General features: G+C 38.1%; 1 long non-coding RNA gene across 1 annotated transcript; it reads right to left on the minus strand.

Moving 5' to 3' along the window:
- Positions 1–2,998: 2,998 nt before the first annotated feature.
- Positions 2,999–7,027, minus strand: LOC122709523. The gene is made up of 3 exons (XR_006345538.1): positions 6,921–7,027; positions 3,891–3,938; positions 2,999–3,070 (listed from the first exon to the last, which is right to left on the minus strand). It is a non-coding gene; the product is annotated as an uncharacterized LOC122709523 (long non-coding RNA).
- Positions 7,028–8,147: the final 1,120 nt, after the last annotated feature.

Raw genomic sequence — 8,147 nt, forward strand, 5'->3', positions numbered from 1 at the left:
CTTTTGGTTAGAGTCAGATATATCAGACACTCAAAGGAAGATATGTAGCACAAAATATTAATAAAATAAGCAGAATGATTAGAATTTAACTTTTAGCAGGATTTGACAATACATTGTTAGCTCTTCACCCAACTCCATTACATGTTTCTTTTTCTAAGAACACAGAGAGACTATATTTCTTTTGTGGCTAAATTTTAGATTTTATCTGGGTTTTCCAACAAGATATGGATAAAAATCATCTATCTTCTTTCAAACTTGGTCCTTCATACAACCCTCAAGATTTTTAAGTTCTTTCTTTACATTTCTTACCAAAATTTAGATATATGTGTCCCTAATTATGGAGTTAATATAAGGTGAAAGAGGAATTTCAGGTTAGTTATGGAGTGATTATATGGAGAAATTTCCTACCCACCCCCCCCCAAAAAGAAAAACAACTAGCAGCCATGAAGTAAATATCTGTCATGAATAACACATAGACCTCCTTATATGAAGTCACAAAAACTGATGGTTAATTTGTTTTCACACCTAAGCCCAATAATATTCTCATCAATAAAGAAGAAATAACTTGGCAATATGCCAAATCTGGGGCGGGGGTGGGGGGATGTCCTCTGAGGATTAATTTAATGAATTTGTTTGCTTTTCATTATGAAAGCTTTCTCTTTTGAAATCATATCTTTAAAAGGTCACAATTGAGGGACTTAGCACACATTAACTTGGCAGACTGGACAGACTGGATTTCCAATTTTAGTCTATTTTTATGAATCTGCATTTCCTGGGAGAAACAGAATATCAAATTTTTTTCTGTTTTTAAGTCCTTGTGTGACTAGTTGAGTTCAGTCAAACCCAACACTTCTGGATTTCCTTTCTCTACATACATAAACTTTTTAATATAGTTTGTTGTGTTGAATAACAAACATCTCTGCATAATCAGTTGTCTCAAATTCATTGTGTAAAAGAAAAAATACATTTATTCTTGTCTTCTGTTGGTTAAAAATTTTAAAAGGGCAAAGAGGAAGAACATTTCTACCCTAAGATTATTCTTCTGAGAAGGATCAAAACTGGATGCGACTCAATGTCTTGAGGCTAAAGTCATGTAAAGACTATTTTATTTTTATATCAGGCATCAGAACTATGAGGACTCAAAGACCAGGACTGCTAATCACAGAAGCTGCTATAGTTGGTCTTTCCAAGTGGATTGACTTTCTCACAATATGATGTCCTCGGGTTAGACAAAAGTCTTACATGCAGCTCATAGCCTCAAGCACCAATGTTTTAGCAAACAAGGTGAAAAATAGATCAATTTATGGCTTAGCCATGCATTGCCACTCTTACCACATATTATTGGTTGCAAGTGAATCACAGCCCACCTAGAATTAAGGAGAAGGGACATTGTGCCCCATCTTGGAAAGGGAGCACTTATGACCATTCATTTAAAAATCATCATAGTTGGGAACCCCATGGGCTTCTTAAAGCATATGAATCTTCTGAAACCATTTGCAAAATGGTCTATGTACATGTATTTTTACTTTCAAATGGCTCTAAAATTTTTATCTTAGAAGTTGACATCAGAATAAGTATAGTCAAGTACTACTTTTTGTGACTGCCTGTGCGGTTTTGGTATTAGCAAAATTGGGAAATTTTTCTAACACCCATTTAGTACATAAAACATTTAAAGTAGTTCCCTGAATAGACCTGCAATGGCATGGTGATACAAATGGCCGCAAATTAAAATGCATATAATTGTATTGGGAAGGGGAAATTCTTCAGAGACTGTACTCATCAGAAACCTATCCAAAGATACTAATATGCAAGTATGATACATGGGTTAACTTATTTTTTCATGCTGAAGCTAATGTTTTAATGCTATTGACATAACCCAGAGACTATTTTTCTTTGCAAGTCAGGAGCCCATACTTGACCAAAATGTTTTCACCAGACTAAAACAATGGTATTCTTTACATTTCAACAGATGTCACTAACATTTTTGGAGATTAGATAGTGTCGCTCTTTCTAAATGATTGTTTTTAAACTACAACAGTACTGGTAGATATCTTATATTTACTGAACCATGGTTGATTTGCTTTTTAAAAAATATTTTTGACTAAGACACAGAGAAAAATTGGTAATAGATACTGAAAAGTGTCCTGCAGTTATCATGTTCATAATCTAGTAAATTTTATTTCCTCTTGATAGGAGACATGGTTGTACAGAGATAAATAGGATATTGTATATTTAATAAAATGGATTAGATTTGTTAAGTCATTTACCTGCTACTCACCTCTCAAAGTCTTTTCAAACACACTGACATTTTGGAGTGCCTGCACTTGGGCCTGATATCAAAATTAGAAAATAAACTTTTAATTAAGTGGTATCATTAGTAATTGTGTGCCCACATCACATTTACAACCTTAGATGTATACATATGTTTGCTTCTATTTATATTGACTTTCCTGGTGACTCAGATGGTAAAGAATCTGCCCACAATGCTGGAGACCCGGGTTTGATCCCTGGGTTGAGAAGCGCCCTGGAGTAGGGAATGAAACCCACTCCAATATTCTTGCCTGGAAATTTCCATGGACATAGGAGCCTGGCAGGATACAGTCCATGGGATCGCAAAGAGTAGGACAGGACTGATGGACTAACATTTTCTCTTTCAAGCTCAGGAGAGGGCTCTTAGAGAACAATGGTATTGAACTTACAAAGACAGGTAGTACTAACACCACACAGATAAATATGAGATGGGGAAGATTGCTGCAAGTTGAGTGCAAGGATGAGTGAAGGCAAGGAAACAGGTGAAACAGGCTTATTTGGGGTATAGAGAACTTCAAGCAAGTAGTTGACAACACAAAGATAAGTTGAGATGATAATATTTAAGTTCTTGAATGTGGAACCACAGTCTATTTTGGCTTAAGGAATTACATTATTGAAAGTATGTATTAAGAATACTAGCCTTGAAAGAGTTTGCATTAAAGTGAGATGTGGGAGAAACATGAAGCCCAATAATGACACTGAAAACTATGAAAGCTGATTCCTTTCTGGAGATCTTAGTCAGATACTATGTCTCCAAACCCTGCAAATAGAAAAATAGATTTGAATTATTTGAGAAAATATGAACAGATAGTGACTTTTCATTCTACAAAGGAAAAAACACATCTAATCTGTTCTTTGGTAATATATTTTAAAGATTTTTTTATCCTTATTTTATACATAAAAGTGAAAGTGAACATTGCTGAGTCATGTCCAACTCTGTGGGACCCCATGGACTATAGCCCATGGAATTCTCAAGGCCAGAATACTGCAGTGGGTAGCCATTCCTTTCTGCAGGGGATTTTCCCAAACCAGGGATCAAACCCAGGTCTCCCACATTGCAGGTGGATTCTTTATCAGCTGAGCCACAAGCGAAGCCCTTTTCATATGTATGTAGGTATATATTTCTTTTCCATGGGGATGGTCTTTATCCCTGTCTCCTGTACAATGTCACGAACCTCCATCCATAGTTCATCAGGCACTCTGTCTATCAGATCTAGTTCCTTAAGTCTATTTCTCACTTCCACTGTATAGTCATAAGGGATTTAATTTAGGTCATACCTGAATAGTCTAGTGGTTTTCCCTACTTTCTTCAATTTCAGTCTGAATTTGGCAATAAGGAGTTCATGATCTGAGCCACAGTCAGCTCCCAGTCTTGTTTTTGCTGACTGTATAGAGCTTCTCCACTTTGGCTGCACAGAATATAATCAGTCTGATTTCGGTGTTGACCATCTGGTAATGTCCATGTGTAGAGCCTTCTCTTGTGTTGTTGGAAGAGAGTGTTTGCTATGACCAGTGTGTTCTCTTGGCAAACTCTATTAGCCTTTTCCCTGCTTCATTCTGTACTCCAAGGCCAAGTTTACCTGTTACTCCAGGTGTTTCCTGACTTCCTACTTTTGCATTCCAGTCCCCTGTAATGAAAAGTACATTTTTTAGGGGGTGTTTTAAAAGGTCTTGTAGGTCGTCATAGAACTGTTGAACTTCAGCTTCTTCAACATTACTGGTTGGGGCATAGGCTTGGATTATCATAATATGATGCTTTTGAACTGTGGTGTTGGAGAAGACTCTTGAGAGTCCCTTAGACTGCAAGGAGATCCAACCAGTCCATCCTAAAGGAGATCAGTCCTGGGTGTTCCTTGGAAGGACTGATGTTGAAGCTGAAATTCCAATACTTTGGCCACCTCATGCGAAGAGTTGACTCATTGGAAAAGATCCTGATGCTGGGAGGGATTGGGGGCAGAAGGAGAAGGGGACGACAGAGGGTGAGATGGCTAGATGGCATCACCTACTCGAAGGACATGAGTTTGAGTAATCTCCAGGAGTTGGTGATGGAGAGGGAGGCCTGGCATGCTGCGATTCTTGGGGTCACAAAGAGTCGGACACGACTGAGTGACTGAATGGAACTGAACTGAATATTTATTTATTTTTTGCATATTGTTTGCTATGCAAATAGCCAAAGGGAAGAGTTAGAATTCATCTTTCTACATAATTATCTAATGCGCAGTTTACAAAGAAGAGCTGTTGGCTTACAGTGAATTCTCACAAAATTCAGAAGGAAAAAGGAAATAAAATATTCAGTTCAGTTGAGTTGCTCAGTCGTGTCCAAATCTTTGCAACCCCATGGACTGCAGCACACAAGGCGTCCCTGTCCATTACCAACTCCTGGAGCTTGTTCAAACTCATGTTCATCGAGCTGGTGATGCCACCCAACCATCTCATCCTCTGTCATCCCCTTATCCTACTGCATTCAATCTTTCCCAGCATCAAGGTCTTTTCCAATGCATCAGTTCTTCGCATCAGATGGCCAAAATATTAAGAGTTTCAGCTTAAGCATCAGTCCTTCCAATGAATATTCAGGGTTGATTTCCTTTGGGATTGACTGGTTTGATCTCCTTGCAGTCCAAGGGAATCTCAAGAGTCTTCTCAAACACCACTGTTCAAAAGCATCAAATCTCTGGCACTCAGCTTGGAGGAGAAAATGGCAACCTACTCCAGTATTCTTGCCTGGAAAATCCCATGGATGTGGAACCTAGTAGGCTACAGTCCATGGTGTCAAAAAGAGTTGGACACAACTGAGTGACTTCACTTTTCTCTATAGTCCAACTCTCATATCCATAATTGACTACTGGAAAAAAGCATAGCTTTGGCTAGAAGGACCTTTGTTGGCAAAGTAATGTCTCTGCTTTTTAATACACTGTCTAGTTTGGTCATAGCTTCTCTCTCAAAGAGAAAGCGTCTTTTAATTTCTTGGCTGCAGTCACTATCCGCAGTGATTTTGGAGACCAAAAAAATAAAGTCTGTCACTTTTTCCATTGTTTCCCCATCTATTTGCCATGAAGTGATGGGACTGAATGCCATGATCTTCGCTTTCTGAATGTTGAGTTTTAAGCTAACTTTTTCACTTTTCTCTTTCACTTTCATCAAGAAGCTTTTTAGTTCCTCTTCACTTTCTGCCATAAGGGTGGTGTCATCTGTGTATATGAGGTTATTGATATTTCTCAGGGCAATCTTGATTCCAGCTTGTGCGTCATCCAGCCTGGCCTTTCACGTGATGTATTCTGCATATAAGTTAAATAAGCAGGGTGACAGTATACTGCCTTGACATACTCCTTTCTCAATTTGGAACCAGTCTGTTGTTCCATGTCCAGTTCTAACTGTTTCTTTTTGCTCTGCACACAGATTTCTCAGGAGGCAGGTAAGGTGGTCTGGTATTCCCATCTCTTTAAGAATTTTCCACAGTTTGTTGTGATCCACACAGTCAAAGGCCTTGGCATAGTCAATAACGTCGAAGTCAGTGTTTTTCTGGAACTCTCTTGCTTTTCCCATGATCCAACGGATGTTGGCAATTTCATCTGTGATTCCTCTACCTTTTCTAAATCCAGCTTGAACATCTGGAACTTCACAGTTCACCTACTATTGAAGCCTGGCTTGGAGAATTTTGAGCATTACTTTGCTAGCATACAAGATGAGTGTAATCATGTGGTAGTTTGAATATTCTTTGGCATTGTCTTCCTTTGGGATTGGAATGAAAACTAACCTTTTCCAGTCTTGTGGCCACTGCTGAGTTTTCCTAATTTGCTGGAATATTGAATATAGCACTTTTACAGCATCATCTTTTAGGATTTGAAATAGCTCAACTGAAATTCCAGCCATGAAATTAAAAGACACTTGCTCCTTGGAAGAAAAGCTATGAGCAATATAGACAGCATATTAAAAAGCAGAGACATTACTTGGTCTAGTCAAAGCTATAGTTTTTCCATTAGTCATATATGGATGTGAGTTGGACTATAAAGAAACCTGAGCACCAAAAAATTGATTCTTTTGAACTGTGGTGTTAAGAAGACTCTTGAGAGTCCCTTGGACTGCAAGGAGATCCAACCAGTCCATCCTAAAAGAGATCAGTCCTGGGTGTTCATTGGAAGGACTAATGCTGAAGCTGAAACTCCAATACTTTGGCCACCTCATGCAAAGAACTGACTCATTGGAAAAGACCCTGATGCTGGGAAAGATTGAAGGTGAGAGGAGAAGGGGATGACAGAAAATGAGATGGTTGGATGGCATCACCAACTGGATGGACATGAGTTTCAGTAAGCTTCAGGAGTTGGTGATGGACAGAGAGGCCTGGCGTGCTGCAGTTAATGAGGTCACAAAGTGTCAGACACAACTGAGCAAATGAACTGAACTAACTGAATGCTTTTTGGAGGACTCAGTTCAGGCTTTACAGAGGAGGTGACATTTTAGCTAATTATGAAGTGACAATCTGGACAATTACAGAAGGACTTCTAGGTAAAGAGAAAAGAAATGCAGAGATGCAACATTCAAAATTTCTATGCATATATCATAATTTATAAATGCCTAGGGAACAATAAAGTAGAGTTAGAAAGGAGACTTACAGGAAGTGTAGCTTTGATAGTAGTCAGGAAACTGTCCAATCATACAGAAAACAAATTTGCTTTCCCATAGCAACATGTGTTTTTTTTTCAGATGGCCTCAAGCAAACCTGCATTACATTGAGAAAAAAAATTGGCAACCAATAAAAGAAAATGAACTTCCAATATCTAAACTATGTCTAAGGGAGATCTTTGACTTGAATCTTTGAAAATAGAAATGATTAAAGCAACTGACCATTATGTCAACTTAGATTTGAGGAACTTGTATTTATAAATAAAACAAATCTTTGACAACCCCCCCCCCCCCACATACAATTCTGTGATTTCTCAGTTTCTAAATCAACTCACAAGGCCTCAATTTATGCTAGCAGAAAAACCATATACAGAAGTTTTGCAGTCTACAATAACAGTCTCTTCTCAAATTATATCACATGTGACTATGAAAAACAGAAAAATGATAATTGCCTGCACAAAAGCTAAAGCCAGACCCACACAGCACTATTGTCAAATTTAACAAATAAAAATGCAGATCACCCAATTTGAAATTCAAATTCAACTGAGCATCCTGTATTTTATTTGGCATCTAGACCACAGAGGTCAATGGGGAAAGGGAGTTTATCTCAGACAGAACGTTAGCAGCTGCCAGATATATAAATCAAGGTCTATTGCCAAAGCAAAAAATATAATTATTTCCTGCCAAGGAATATTTTATCATTTCTATATACAAATACTCCTATATAATTGCCTTCTTTCCTTTTAGGAATGTGAGTTTTTCTCAGTAGTCATGTTATGACTTAATCATTATTTACTAAGCATGAGAATGAAGGATGCAACAAGTCTTCTTATTTCTATATGGTTAATTCATGAAGAGTCATATCTTGACCTATTGAAGCAAATGACACATTGTCCCCAAATCCTAGGCTTTGTATGTATGTATGTTAGTTGCTCAGTCGTGTCTAACTCTTTGTGAACCCATGGACTGTAGCCTGCCAGGCTTCTCTGTCCATGGAATTTTCCAGGCAAGAATACTAAGTGGATTGTCTGGCAATACCAAGTGGATTGCCATTCCCTTCTCCAGAGGAACTTCCCAACCCAGGGATCGAACCCTGGTCTCCTGAATCACAGGCAGATTTTTTACCGTTTGAGTTATAGTCTTTTTATTTCTATATGGCTAATTCATGAAGGGCCATATCCTGACCTAGTGAAGCAAATAACACATTGTCCCCAAAT

This window comes from Cervus elaphus, chromosome 15 (assembly GCF_910594005.1).
Source record: "Cervus elaphus chromosome 15, mCerEla1.1, whole genome shotgun sequence".
Taxonomy (NCBI): Eukaryota; Metazoa; Chordata; class Mammalia; order Artiodactyla; family Cervidae; genus Cervus; species Cervus elaphus.